Source organism: Ambystoma mexicanum, chromosome 2p, assembly GCF_040938575.1.
Source record: "Ambystoma mexicanum isolate Mex_15411 chromosome 2p, UKY_AmexF1_1, whole genome shotgun sequence".
NCBI lineage: Eukaryota > Metazoa > Chordata > Amphibia > Caudata > Ambystomatidae > Ambystoma > Ambystoma mexicanum.
The window spans coordinates 1,262,391,017-1,262,405,951 of NC_090923.1; the positions used below are offsets into that span (position 1 = coordinate 1,262,391,017).

General features: G+C 45.5%; 1 long non-coding RNA gene across 1 annotated transcript in view; it reads right to left on the reverse strand.

Annotated features, from left to right (window-relative positions):
- The window catches only part of LOC138566042 (uncharacterized), a 423,332-nt gene that overhangs the window by 47,691 nt on the left and 360,706 nt on the right, over positions 1-14,935 (reverse strand). The window contains exon 2 of the long non-coding RNA XR_011301809.1: positions 9,670-9,758. This is a non-coding gene — a long non-coding RNA (uncharacterized lncRNA). The remainder of the gene's footprint in view (positions 1-9,669; positions 9,759-14,935) is intronic.

Here is a 14,935-nt window from a genome sequence, read left to right on the forward strand (position 1 = left end):
ACCCAGTAGCCTTTCTCTTACAGCTGCCTGCTCGATTAAGTCGTGTACATCCGGTGTTTCACACCTCTCAATTGAAGACTTTCATGGAAAATAAGTGGTCCCGAAGACGGAAGAACACGCCGGTCCCACCAGACCCCACTGAAGACGTCTATGAGGTATCCCAAATTTGTGACTCTCGATACCATAAGGGACGTTTAGAGTACTTAGTCCACTGGAAAGGATACCCAAGGTCTGAAGACACATGGGAACCCAGAGCACATTTAAATACACCTCTCCTGTTGCGTAGGTTCCATTTCAGACACCCCTATAAACCTGGTGGGGTGGACCTTCGGAGGGGGCATACTGTCACGCCGCAGGGAACCTGGCGGCTTTGGAAGAAGTGGAAGCTGCGCCCGCCATAGCGGGTTCCATCACGTGTTTTTTTTTTTGAGCGTGCTGTACAGGTCTAGTTGTCGTTGCGACATTCCTGACACCGGTATTTAATTCTTTCACTTCCGGGGTCAGGTGCGTTGCAACGTACAGTGTTTTCGTCCTGTTTCCAGCGCCGCTGAATTTATCGTGAAGTTTCCCCTTTTCTCTCCGTGGTCCTTCTTTTCATTTCCTCCTCCCGTTCTTTTGCTGCGTACCTTATCTAGTTTATTTTTCTCGTCTTCTGGTCCCTCCTCCCTTGCCTGTCCCGTTCCCATCTATTGTCCTTTCTCCCATCCGTCTTGAGCTTTTTCTCTCTATTCTTTTTCCGTCTATTCTTGTTTTCTTCCTGATGGTAATCACCACTCTTGGTCCTCCTCTTTGTCCTCCTCTGTTCTATCTGTTCTATCTGTGATCTCCCGGTGTACCGACCTCAGTCTGTCTTGTGGATTGCATCGTCCAGCCCTCACCTGCTTATCCAGTATCGGACTTACTTCCTGTTGTTATCCGGTGTACCGACCTCTGCCTGTCTAGTGGATTCCTCGCCTAGCCCTCTACTGTCTATTGGTTCTGGAACTTCCATTGATCTGGTCTCTTACCCGATTCTTCCTGGAATTCCTTCTATATCTGGACCGTGTTCATCAGATTCCTCTCCTTCTACTGCCGCCTCCGGAGTGTGAAACTACTACCTCACTACGTTTGAAGATCCTAATTTTCCGGGGTTTTTTGTGCCATTGGCTTTTTCCCCATTGAACAGCGACCGAGGAGGGTTGCCACAGATCACCCAAAGGGTGTCACTGTGGCGTCCTACCTTGGTCATTCCTATCTTCAAAAAAAAGGAGTGAAGGCTCGAACAAGGGACAATCCTACGCTAACTCAACGCCGGAGACTTCAAGGTGAGGAGGAAGGGGAGGAGGGGGAGTCTGGGGTATCTCAGGAAGAAGAGGAGATTACAGACCTTCCTGACAGTTTCCTTCCAGTGTGGAATACCACTTTAAACTGGAAGGAAGGTTGATTTTCAGAAATAGAGAGGACCCCCCATCACCAGTCTGTTGTCCTACTGCTATTACTGTCACGTCTGGAATTTGGTTGTTCTGGAAGTGAAATTGTACTTGGTCAGATTTTTGTTCAACCATGTGGCAGGTGCTGTTTAAACTAACATGGTTGACACTCTGTTTTAATTTTATTGGTCGGCTAGTCTGGGTCCAGAGGACCTTGTTTACACAATCTATTAGGGGTGACAACCTTCTCAGGAGGTCATTCCCTAGTAAACAAGGGGTGCCCTCTGGAGTCACTACTATGACTGGGTGTCTCACCTTGTGTCGCCCAATTTTAATGTCCAAGTCTGCAGTCCCCTCAACGGGAATTTCCTTCCCGTCAAAGTTCTGCAGTTGTCCAGGAAGAGAGGTGAGAGGAATTCGGTAATTCTCCCCCTTCCTGCATTTAGTTCCTCAAAGGCCCTTTTGGACAGAAGGGTAGCTTGGGATCCAGTGTCCACCAGTGCCAAAATTGTACCCTGCCCCTGTACTTGTACCGGGGAATAGTATCTTCCCTCCTTCTCCTCAAGGGGGCACAGATAATGCACATTTTTGGACAACTGGTGGGCTAACTTTCTGGTTTTGGACATGGCGAGAGAAGAGATTTGGGCAGAATTCTGTGGAGAGCCTTGGGAATCTGAAAGAAAAAGTTGGCAACTGGAGATCAGAGCCATTGTGGGTTCCCCTGGTTCCGGTTCTGGGCCACCCCCCCTTCTTGGAGGCAGTCACCAGGATGGGTTTGAACCAGGGGATTTCGGTATTGTGGGTTCTGGGATGAGATGATGGGCGGTGGTAGCTCAGTCTCCATATCTCCCCAGTCTGAATTGACATCCCTTGGGACCCATTTTTCCTTGGGAGGAGTTCCCCCATCTCTGAAGGAGAAGATCCTTTTCCCAGGATCTTCTGAGGATCCCTCTCCCTCAAATTGGAAGACCTGTACCTCCTCCACAAAGTGGGTCTGTTTGGGTCCTTTATTTCTCCTACCCCCCCTCTGCTCCTTGGGAGGCAGGCTTTCAGGGGTAGGAGATTTTGTTTCCGGTTCCTGGTTTTCCAGGGGCTGTTTACAAGTTGGGAAGGAAGCTTCCTCCAAGGCTTTACACTCCCCTTCCCCTTGTGCCTCCTCCCTGGGAACCGGTGTGTTATCGGGGTGCTGCCCCCATCATTGTTCTGGAGCACCAGGTCCCGAGTTTGGTGCATTCTGTGGTGGCATGCTCATCTGAGGGTTCTGTTGAGCCCTCAGTATGTGACCCAAATCTCGTGCCATATTTTGGACCTGGCGCTCAAGTTGTGAAACCCGCCCAGGCTGATACGGGGCTCTATTTTCTCCCCTGGGCTGATCCCAGGAAGGGTAGCTATCCCTTCTCTGGTAGTACCCCTGGTTGGGAAGATTTTGGTACCCCTCCACCCTTGGCCTCCCCTCTCCCGGATTAGGTTGTCTGGGCTCAGGGAATTGGGGAAAGAAGGATGGATGATTTTGGGGCTGGAAATCGGGTGGATACCTGGGGAAAAAGTTCTGCCCAGGATTTGGAGAATTTCTGCCCTCCTGGGGGAAGTTGGGAGGGAAGTTCCCCGGGTCAGGTGCTTGGCTGGATCCCCCCCTTGGGCTGGAGGAGTCCACACATAACCCAGGATTGGTCGGTTTCCCTTGTAGCGGGGACTTACATAGTCAGGGGAGCGGGGGACCCCATTTGTGGGACTACCTCCTCGACTCCCTGTCTGTGACTGGCCCGAGGGCCTTCTGGGCTGTGAATTATTTGGTGCAGGTAGGTTTTTAGGCCCCCCCATCTCCAAATCTAACACAGGGGCGACCTTTACCTCTGCCACCTTGGCAGCAGCAGGGGTGCTGTTGGTTTTGGGGTTTTTCGGTGCGTTATTTTTATTTTCTATGGGCTTCTGCACCTCATAGATCTGGGTAGCCTGTTCAATGACCCAGTCTAAAGATCTTTTCTCATGAAAATCTCTCACGAGCTGGGTCATTATATATTTGGGCAAGGCATGGAAAAATGTATTGACAAATTCTCTGCTGTCTGTGTGCACCCTTCTGGGGGTCTACGCAAAGGCACGTTTCAGTTCTTGCACAAATTCTTGTGGGGCCTGATCCTCCCCACATTGCAAATTGTAGGCTGCCTTGCGAGCCTCTTGAGGATTTCTGTGAACAGAAAAATGTTTCAAGATGGCCGCCTTATAGGTGGACCATCTTAAATGAGTTTGGTCCTCCAGCCCCGCAAAGAAACTGGAGTATTCTGGTGAGAAGGTCCATTTTACATATTGAATACAGCTTTGGCTGTCCTTCAAATGGAAAGTCTCCATCATTTGCTCGTAAAGCTCCAAGTGTTCCCAAACAGAATACTTGGCGTTCTTGTGATAAGGCGTGATGACACTCCTTATTGCCTTTATTTGCTTCAAAGGGTCCTTAAGCAAGGCCCTTTTTGCCTTATTGGCCTTTTTGGTTCGGGTAACCCTGGTCCATTCATCCTCTGACTCAGAGGCACTGCTCCCAGAGGTTCCTGTCTGATCTTCCAGGTTTTCCCGGATTCTGCGAACCTGGGATTGGCTGGCAGAGTGTGGGGACCTGGTCTCCTGTGTCCTGCGCCGTTCAGAGGAGTCTTCAGATTCCTCCTTGCTGCCAGGATTTGATGGGTACCCCCCCCCACTGACCTAACTGGGCAGAGGTTTTCAGGATGCCCTTAATGGGCCTACTCTCCTGGGGTTCCCCACTAAATTGCACTGTGCTTGGGTGCCCATACCCGGATGCCCGCCCATCCATTCCTGGGAGGTACTGGCCTATGAGCCCCATGCTTCTGGCTGGATAGTAATCTGCCATCCCTGTGGCCCGGTGTTCATGTGCGCCAGGGGACATGGGGGTGGCAGAGTCCAGGGACTTAGAGAGATAAAGGCCTCTGGTACTAGGGCTCCTGAGGTTACGCTCAGGAGTTTCCCTTTCCCAGCGAACCTGGTCTCTATCCGCCCCTGCTCCCTGTTGCAATGCAAGAGCCTGCGCCTTCAGTTCCTCAGTTAAGGCTTTAATAGACTCTATCAGTCGCTCCTGCATCGCTACCTGTTGTTGGAGCCTATCATTGTGCTGATAGAGAGCCTCATTTTCTCTCTGTGCCTCCTGATTGGTCCTGGAGTACTGGGCCAGTCTCTGCTGCAGGAGGGTTACCTCCTGAGCTGTGTCCCTATTGGCCTGCTCCTTTTTTGCCAGAGCATCCTCCACCCTCCTGGTGTGCTCTAACAAGTTCTGGTGTTCTTTTTGGAGGTCACCCAGTCCCTGGAGGGCCAGGTGATTTTCTTCCATTTTCCTTTTTAAGTGGCAGACTTCCTGGCCTAAGGTATCCCTTTCCTGACTAAGAGCCTGCATCTGTGCCGCCAGGTCGTCCCTTTGCCTTTGGAAGGCACCAGTTTTCTGGCGCTCCTGGTCAAACTCTGCCTGGGTATCCAGGTCTTTCAAAATCAGTTTATTGCTCTCTGCCTTCTCCCTATCTAGGTGGCTTTGCAGGGTGACTACCTGCTCAGCACATGCCCTATTGAAGTCTAACTGTTGCTCCAGCTTTTTCTGGCTCTGCAGTAGGGAGTCCAAACCTTCTTGGTACTCCTTCTGCAAGGCCAGAAATCTGGTATCCTGGTCCGCCTTTTCCTGTTGCAGCACATCCATATCCTCCTTTATTTTAGTGATGTACCGTCTGCTGTCATTTTCTGACTCCTGGCTCCTGAGCAGCCTCTGCTCAGAAGAGTCCAGATCAGATTGGGCCTTCTGTAGTGCCAGCAGTTGCCTACTCGCCAGATCCTGGCCTTCAGCACATTTGTCCTGCATGGCTCCCATATGTAAATCTAAATATGCCGCTACCCTGGCAATCTTGTGGTGCTCATCCTTGGCCTTAGGGGCCATGTATAGTTCACTCAGGGCCACATGTAGGGGACCCTGATCTCCCCATGTATCTGACCCTGTTTCAGTGACCTGTTGCGCGATTGTCTGCAACCAGACCGTTTGGTCCTGATGAGTCCACTCACCTCTCACAAATAGCTTATGTAAGAAGTGTTCTCTGGCTATTTTCATATCTACCAAGGTCGTCATTCTGGAATTTGAGTTCCTTCCTGACTTACAGAAGTTTGTATTTTATTTTTGCAAAACAGACCTGTTCCTTAGAGCGTTCCTTTGAGGAGTGCTTTACAGTGTAACACAGCGTGGTGATCCGACCCGATATGTGTATCTGGTCAGCTGGCACACTGTATTAATCTGCACAAGTGATAGGTCTAACCCAAACGTCCGTCTCGAGCCCCCACTTTGTAAGAGGATTCAATTCAACACTACAGCTAAGTCAATGCCTAGTCTGGGATACTGAATGGAAACCCTTATTGATATATCTTTATGTCCAGTTCATGAGTTCTGGATGACTACCCCTATATAACACCGCTCTCTTGGAATCCCCCTGGCCCCACTGAGCCAATAAGTAGTTCTGTTTTGCAAGTTAAAAGGTTTATTTGAGAATTTAAACAATATATATATATATATATATATATATATATATATATATCACACTTTATAATAAATTAATAATTGAATATCACACTTAATCTGAGCAGTAATCAATAATGGATAGTCTGGCACTAGCACACTTCTTTATAATCAATGATGAGTGGTTATAGGATGGATAAGATCACAACAATACTTTTATGGTTTCAAATGGATGCAAGGTGGAATGAAAATGCAATACAGAAAATACTCAATATGATTTCAACAAAACAATGTAATCACTTTTCTCTGGCAATCCACTCGCCCCCTTATGCAATGTAAGTAAATGAAGGGGAGAGCACACAGTTCTTAGAAATGCAATCAAATGTAATTCAGTTCACCCCAGCAAGCTTAGACTAAAGAAGTTTGAAACACAGGCCCAAAATGCTTTTATATGTGCTGGCAATGGAGTGAGGAATATGCTGAAAATGCTTTTAATTCCCTTCAGGAGGTTCAGGGTGAGTGGTATCTAGTTATTATTAGTTCAGGCTTACTTTAGCAAGGATCTAGGGGTAACTAGCAGGTTAAACAAATTTTTGGCAAAGGAAAGCAAGGAAGCTGCTGTTTTCACACGTGGCTGGATTTTTAACCAAATCGCGAATCGTGGCAAAATTCGCGAATGCGTGAATCACGATTACGGCAAAAGTATAAGGAGTAGCAAGTCGGTTCTAAGCTTGTTGAAAAGCGGAGATTCCAAGCTTTCAGAGGAAAGTTAGACCAAGTTCCTAGCACAAACGGTTCCAGAGATACGGACGATTAAATAAAGGTAGTTTTTCAGATTTTAAATTTTAAAAGTTCAAAGCGACAGGTTACAGCTTGCAGCTAGAAAATGACAGGTGACAGTTAGGAGGCAGTCCTGGTTAGATTTAAAATAGATTGAATTATATTATTTTAACTAAGAGATTGGTTCTGCACAGTTCTGCTAGGTACTCACAATATATTTTGAAATAGGCCTCCCCACGGATCTGGTCAGGTTTTGGACTGGACTCCGGTTCTGGTCTCGGCACTTCACAGTGATCTGGGTCAGCTCTCTGGTTCTGCTAACAGCGGTCTGGGTCACTCTGGATCTCTGGCCTCTGGTTCTGGATACTGCTCTGCTTTCTCTGGGTACAGCACTGCTTCTGGATCTTTCTGCACAGCTTTCTCTGGACCCAGCGCTGATCTGCACGGCTCCTGGATGCTGCTACCGCTGTTAGGTTTGCTGGATGCCGAGGCCTACTGAGAAGAGTTCTCACTTTTTGGGTTTAGGCCCTTGCTTTGAGTTCTGAATCAAGTTCTTTGGAGTTTTAAAGTCTAAGTGTTGAATCTGGTATCTTCTGGATGTTGTATGGTCCGGCAGAGCGCGTTGCGGCAACTGGATTTGAATGTCTCTACCTGTCCCAGCAGTCTCTTTTTATGTGTTTTGGAAGTGGGTGGAGAGGCTATCTTTCTAGTCCCAACCCCTTCAGAGTTCTGATAGGTTGGAGAATTCTTTGCGTTCTCACTGGAGAGCAGGATTGTGTGTCAGAATGATGTCATTTAATGGCTTGCAGAAAGGTCACTCCCCTGTCAAATTGCACACAAATATATATTTGATCAAAATACACATTTCTCACATACATAGTGGTTTGTCATTGCATGTACATATTACCTATCACATGAGGTATACTCTGTTCAAACTCTGCTCTTCCTGAGGGCTTGCATTCAAAAATGGCAACTTATTTTCGATTTTAGTGGGTTATGCAACCTTGGTTCTTCATTAAAAATTATACACATATACACGGCCTGTCCATACATACTCCAGTAAATTCCCATGTCTCTAGCTTAAACACAGAGTCGGTAGTATCAATAAATGGTGGGGTTTTGCCCCAGAACATCACACAAATTGGAGTTTGGGCTTGAATCGAAGGTACATGTTTTAAATTAAGGCTCTCAAAGTTATACATTCCTGTCATTTGATTACAAAGAGTTATCAGTATTTTTATAAACTATATATTTTGCTTTCAATTCAGTTCTCAGAGTGTTGGAGTCCGCCTCCAAGACTTGGGTGGGTCAGTGATCACATGTGTCTTCTGGCAGGCAGGCCTTTGTTGACAGGAAACAGTCAAAATCAACATATTCTATTCAAGTGCAAGAGCCTATTGTGTGGTCTCCAGGAGGCTCCCAGCCAGTCTGCCTTCTATCAATCAAGAGGTCATGTGAGATTCTAACTCCTGGTGTGAATCTCTGGAGGTGAGAGGTTTCCCAGCCTTTGGCCTGTTAATTAAATCAGATTGTCTTCTGGGAACAGCATGTGGTTAAGATTTTAATTAACTCCCAGCCTTTGATGTAAAGGCCTCTCCTGCAACTCCTGACATGCAGTTTCCCTGTCCGAGTTTAGACCGCTATCGCCACCCTCAGTCAAAAGCGGGTACTGCATGCAATTTTTTTGGATCAGTCTTGAATTCAATCATTTCAAACAAGAGATATTACATGGAAGTATATTGTCCAGGTTCAACAAATGGCATTGGTGTAGTTCTGCAGTAAAATAATTTTGTGCCCATAAGTTAGCCATGTTTGACCTGAAGAAAACGAATTTCCACCAGTTATGGGTTGCTTTTGGCAATCAGCATTGCCCCTTTTACAATGGTTTTAGGTTCTGTGCCCTTCTGTGCTCACAACATAGGCAAAAATGGGTGGCAGCCTATTCTTCATGCATTTCCCTGTGCATTTTCTGGGAAGTTCTGGCCATCATGATTTTTTCCATGCCAGTACTGCACAGTTTTTGTGGTAGTGCTCGGATGCATGGGTAAAAACATCCCACAGCTTACTTATCAACTCCATGCGATGGATCATTATGAATAGCAACATCTTATGACTAGTGGTTGATTCAATTAGCAAGAGGGATGGTGCCAAAATTTGGTAGTTTTACTTTTTTGCCTATGACATCAGCAGCAGAAGGGCACTATTTCTGGACTAAAACATGACATCTGGCCGCACTGTAGAACAAGGGGATGGAAGGGAGCCAAGATGTCACATCAACTGAGACACCATTCAACCTTGCTTCACCCTTCTTTAGGGACCTCGTTACTGGTCCAAGCATTTGGAAATGATCATTTTAACATTTTGTATAACATTCTGATAGACTATCCTGTAGAGGAAAACCAACTTTTTCAAAGAACTATTCTTAACGGTATATAGTATAATACCTGCATCAATTGATCGCGGAGGTGGGTGGGGAGGGTGGCAAGGGTGGGGGGCGGAGACTGCATCCATAAGGCTGCTGAGCCTGTCTGCAACACAGCACCCCCTACAGATCCTATCCATTGCCTGTCCACCTCTCCCCATGCAGACAATGGGCCCACAGAATGATGGTGGCATTCAAGCTGGACGCAAACCAAAACAGTATATGTCTCCAAATGCCAGGCTGGCCAACCTTGGGATGCATCTGTTACTGCTGTTCTGATTGTAATTTAACTAGGTCCACACACTTTCCACTCCCCACCTAACCTGGGACAGGGTAAATTGCCCCCATTCTTTGCCCTAGTTGCTTGTAGGTATCTTGGCTATCAAATTGCCCACCCACTGCCTATACCATTGTTTCCTCCCCCCTCACCGTGTGCTACCCCTAATAACTTGTAAAGAGCACTGTTGCTTCTCAAAGCTAGGTCCATGCTCAATAAACACCTTAATAATAACAATAATAATAATTATAATTATAATAATAACTGTAACAGAGCACCTCTTTGTCACCTTTTGTCACTCTTTTGTCATATCAGAAGTGTTTATTCTCTCGTTGCAACACAGCTGGGCCGCTCTAGCAAACGTGCACCTGACACAACCTTTGCAGAGAGAGAGAGAGACAGAAAGAGAGAAAGATGACTTTGTTATAGGATAGTATTTATTTATCTAAAATAAGCGCTCATATTTTCAGTTGAGAGTTACATTCCCATGAGCGTTGGATAAATGGCATTCAGCAATTGAAAGCACAAACTAATAAACTGTTGACACACTTTTAGATTAATTCATTTTTAATAATTAACATTCTGTTAGATTTATGAACCTAATAATACCATGCATTTTTACATTTTGTACGCTAATGTTGGACTTTACAGGTTGTAGGTAGATTTTACATTCGCTACATTGTTAACATGCAATTAGCCATATTTTGATACTTAATTATGATTTTATGAATGCATAAATCTTTTATCTTTGTGAAGACTTTAAGTGATCATTTTCTGAAGCAATGCTGTGATGAATCTGTGCAATTAAAATTATGGTTTACTTGTCTTAATAAAGTCAGAACCAGTTCCATGCAGGAGTTGTGCTATTTCTTAGACAAATAGTAGAATTGACAAAATGCTGGTGAATAATTACCATTTTCAATATAATTGTGAAAATGAAACATAAGGGAACTTGCAATTTAATGGAAAATACCAACAATATGTTTTGGTGACTTGTAGTCTCTTTGCAGGGAAAACTCAATATTGACTACCAGGGCCCTCCATAAGACTGCCTCTGCCTAACTTTGAAAACATATTACATTGAACAGTTATCTGTGAACACGATTTGTTTTCTTAAAATGCAACTTTCATCTGGAAATGTGGACAATAACACCAGTGTTTTTAGGACATTTCTGGAGCCCACTTTAAGACAGACTCTCTGTGCCTAATGTTTGAAAACATATAACATTCAACAATTAAATGTGAATAGGATTTGTTTTCTGTAAATGCTACTACAAGCTAGAGATGTAAACTGTTCTATGTGTTCCATGCTTCAAGGAGTTTTATGGCCCTTTATATAAGAGATCAATTTAAGACCTGCATTCCATGTAAACTGTTCCTTCAGCCAATGAAGTTTAAAGTGCTCCTTTAACCCCTTTGTTTTGAGAATGAACTGTCAGTGGGGTTTTCTTTACCGATCATTTCACTCTGCACCATCGTTTGGGACTTTGAAAGAGAATGCATTGGTCCATCCCTGCATTTTGTTTTCATTTGATTCAATAATAGGTATCAAATTTGACTCTTCTGAGATTCTGATATCAGACGTTTTTACCTATATGCTTATTGTGAAGAGTTGGGATTGCAACATGTATTAGATATGCTTTGAGTGGCACTGCCTTCTTAATAGTAAAAGTACAAACACATTTCTCAAATTATATGCCTGCTACACCAGAAATCCCTGTGTACCGGGTGTTAAGCAGAATCACCTGCAGTACACTTTGGGAACGCTGTATGCAAATAGGACTACAAATGTAAGCACAATTTTACCTTTGGTACAAGCCTGTACTACACAGTAAAGTGGTAGCGATGGCTGAGCAGCAAGACTTATCTCAAGAGTTTAAGTGAGCAGTAGAACAAGTTACACAAACGACCAACCAAAACAGTGATTCAAGTAAACACTTACTCAAGAATATATATCTATCTACTCAATCATTTATAAAACATTACACCAGCATAAGCAGCTCAATATCACATACTAATACACCACAAAAATCCAACCGTTAAGTAACTGAACAAGTTTAGCTAAAAAATAAAGCAGGAGCAAAATGGCACTTCAGATACTTAGAAAAGGGAGGAAAAGACAAGGTTATAAGAATAGACAGCCCAAATACATTCATAGGCAGGGCAAAGGGTTTCAATTAAATACAACCAGCAATTCTGGTCCTGGGCCAAAGTCAATGGTTCAGAATCTTTTGTATAGGATAGCACAGTTCTGGTATATAACTGTTAAGTCTTTGCCACAAATTTTTAAAGAATTTGGATAGGCGAAAAGTTTGACAAATGTTTAGGGAAGGTCAAGCCTTCCTAGTTGAGGAAAGTTTCACGCACTTTCTTCATGGCCAAAAAGATTTCCAGACCGCATTTGCACAGTACCCTTTTAAACGAAGAAAGCTGTAGATGAGGCAGTTGTTCCTGGCAGTTCGAGCAGATATTGCATTTTTCAGTTTACTGCTACTTGGCATAAAATTTCTCTGATCGCACTGATCTGACTTCCTCTATTAATGCCTTGTTCTTTTTTCTCTTTGTTTTGTTTAGTTTTTTTTCTTTTTCGTATTTTCTGTTTAATTTCTTTGTTCCTCATATCAAGGGTTGGTGGTCAGTTTGAATCACAAAAGTAGATCCATACACGTATGGTCTAAACTTCTTCAATGACCATACAATAGCAAAACATTCACGCTCAATGGTTGCCCACCTTGTTTCTGGTTCCTTCAGCTTCCTGCTGATGAAGCAAATGGGGTGTTCCCCACCTTTCTCATCCAGTTGACTAGGGACTGCACCTATACCTGTATTTGAAGCATCTGTCTGCACAATGAAGGTTTGGTTATAGTCAGGAGCTCTTAGGACTGGAGCTTAACAAAGGGATTTCTTTAGGCCTTCAAATGCTTGAGCGCACTCCTCATTCCACCTGACCGTTTTAGGAAACCTGGGAGAAGAGATCACATTCAAGAGAGAAGCTATGTGTCATGCCTTCGGGTCGTTCCTCCGGCCATGTCCCGTCACCCAGTCTTGTAACCTGTCCCTCCCATTCACCTGTCTCCCGGGGCTCACGCAGGCAACCCAGTTTGGCTCGCGCGCTAGCAAGACAAACGCCATACACCCTACAGTCGCGGTTGCGGCCGTTTCTCCATTGGCAGTTGCCATGGAGATTAGGCCACCGCTCGAGCAGTAACACACTCGCTCGTATCGTTGTGGCCCGATCACGTGACTCGAGGAGACGGTCACGTGCCCCAGGTTCGCGGTCACGTGACTCCATTTAGTGTCATGTGACCAGGAAGTAGACGGTATTTAAGCAGTGCAGTGCCGGTACACCACGCTTCACAGCTGATTTACCTGGAAACTCTGTTTGGCTTACTTACCCAAGTTGCTTACCTGGCTTCCTTGGACCTGGCTTTTGTTTTCTGGACTCCTTGTGGATCACGCTGGGCTATTGCTACTTCGGCTCTTTTGCTCATTACGGCTCCTGACCTCGGACTGAACTACGGACTTCCTCTGGATCGCGTTTTTGTTCTTCCATTTGGTTCGGACGGCTCTTCCTGGCTTCAGACCTTTTTCTGCAACGGACCTCTCTTGGGCCTCCCTGATTGCACCTCTGCACGGGTAATCTCACTTTCCAGTTGGTGGCTGCCATCTGATTACCTGGGGCCCTTCTACAATACAGACACTCTCCAGGTGGAGACTGGCGAAGACCATCCAGACCTATCCCGTAGGATGGGTCCTTTGCCTACGTGGGTCCCGGAACCATCCTCCCGTTCAGGTTCACCATCCCTTTCATCAGATCCCCGGTAAGACTCTGATTGTCTTCTGGCTAATGCATGTAGTATCCTGTCTGCTTGGTATATAATCATTGCCTTTTTTCACAGCTGCCTCGGGGTTCCTAGTACTTCGGTTCCGGCTCCGGATTTTCTCCACCTGTGGCCTCAAGGGTTGCACAGGGAGTGAATAAGTGATTCTCCCTGTGCGGCACTTGGGGACGGAGGTCTCCTATATCTTCACGACTCTCAACACAAGACACTATGGTCCCATAGTTCTCTATGAAGTTCCTATAGTAACCAGTGAGGCCTAGGAAGGCTCTCACTTGGGTTTGAGTAGTAGGGGTGGCCCAGTTTTGTAGAGCTTGTACTTTGCTAGGCAGTGGCCTGATTTCACCTCCTCCTACCTCATGTCCAAGGTAGACCACTTTACTCTGACCATTTTGACATTTACTAGCCTTTATGGTCAGATGGGCCTGCTCAAGAACCTGCAAAACATGTCCTAAGTGGTCAAAATGTTCTTTCCAAGTAGGGCTGAACACTGCAATGTCATCCAAGTATGCCATGCAGAAGTCCTCCATCCCATTCAGAACTTGATTAACCATCCTTTGGAATGTAGCAGGTTCATTCTTTAGTCCAAAAGGCATTACCTTAAACTGGTAAAGGCCTGCTGGGGTGGAGAATGTCATTTTCTCCTTGGCATGGTCTGTCAGGACTATATTCCAATAGCCTGAAGTGAGATCAAATGTACTGAGGTACTTGGCTGAACCAAGTTTATCTACCAGTTCATCTGTCCTCTGTAAAGCGTGGACATCAGTCTTGGTGACTGCATTAAGAGCTCTATTTTCCACACAGAATCTCAATTCCTTGGATCCTGCCTTTGGTACTAGAACTACTGGACTAGACCATGGACTGGTAGAGGGCTCTATTACCCCGAGATCAAGCATCTTGTTGACCTCCTCCTTTATGTCTGATCTTACATGATCTGGAATCCTGTAACCTCTGTTTTTGACAGGTAAACAGTCACCGGTTTCAATATCATGCTGGCCCCAAGGGGTCAAGCCTGGTGATAGTGAAAACAGGGAGGCAAACTGATCTAACAGAAACTTGCACTCCTCCTGGTGTTCAGGTTTCAAGTTAGAAAAGAGATTCACTCCTTCTACTTTCTCAACTAAAGGCTGGCCTCTGAGTAGGTCAGGTAGAGTTTCACTCTCCTCCTCCTCTTGGGCTGAAGCTAGAAGCAAAGCGCCAACTTCTAGTCTTGAGACATAAGCCTTTAAACGGTTGGTGTGAAAGACTCTGGGAGCCTCCTTAGGATTGTCTAAATACACCAGATAGTTGACCTCTCCAAGTTTACTCACAACCTTGAAGGGTCCTATGCATTTATCATGTAAGGGACTCTGTCTTGTAGATACCATAACTAAAACTTTCTGGTCTTGAATAAACTCAACCATGTAGTTCTTCTGGTCATGCCAATGTTAGAGCAGAGCCTGACCAGCTTGTAAGTTATCAGATCCTTCTGCCATCATGTGTGGCATTCTCCTCCCGAGACCTATCACATAGTCAGTGACTCTCACTGGCTTGGGGGAAGAAGGACTCTCCTTAATTAGGGCCAAAGGGCTTCTAACTGGATGGCCAGAAAGAAGGTCAAAGGGACTAAATCCAACTCCCTCCTAAGGGACTTCTCTATATGCAAAGAGAAGGCATGGGAGTAGAAGGTCCCACTTTCTTCTAAGGGGTTCCTCTAAAGCACCTATCATGCTCTTC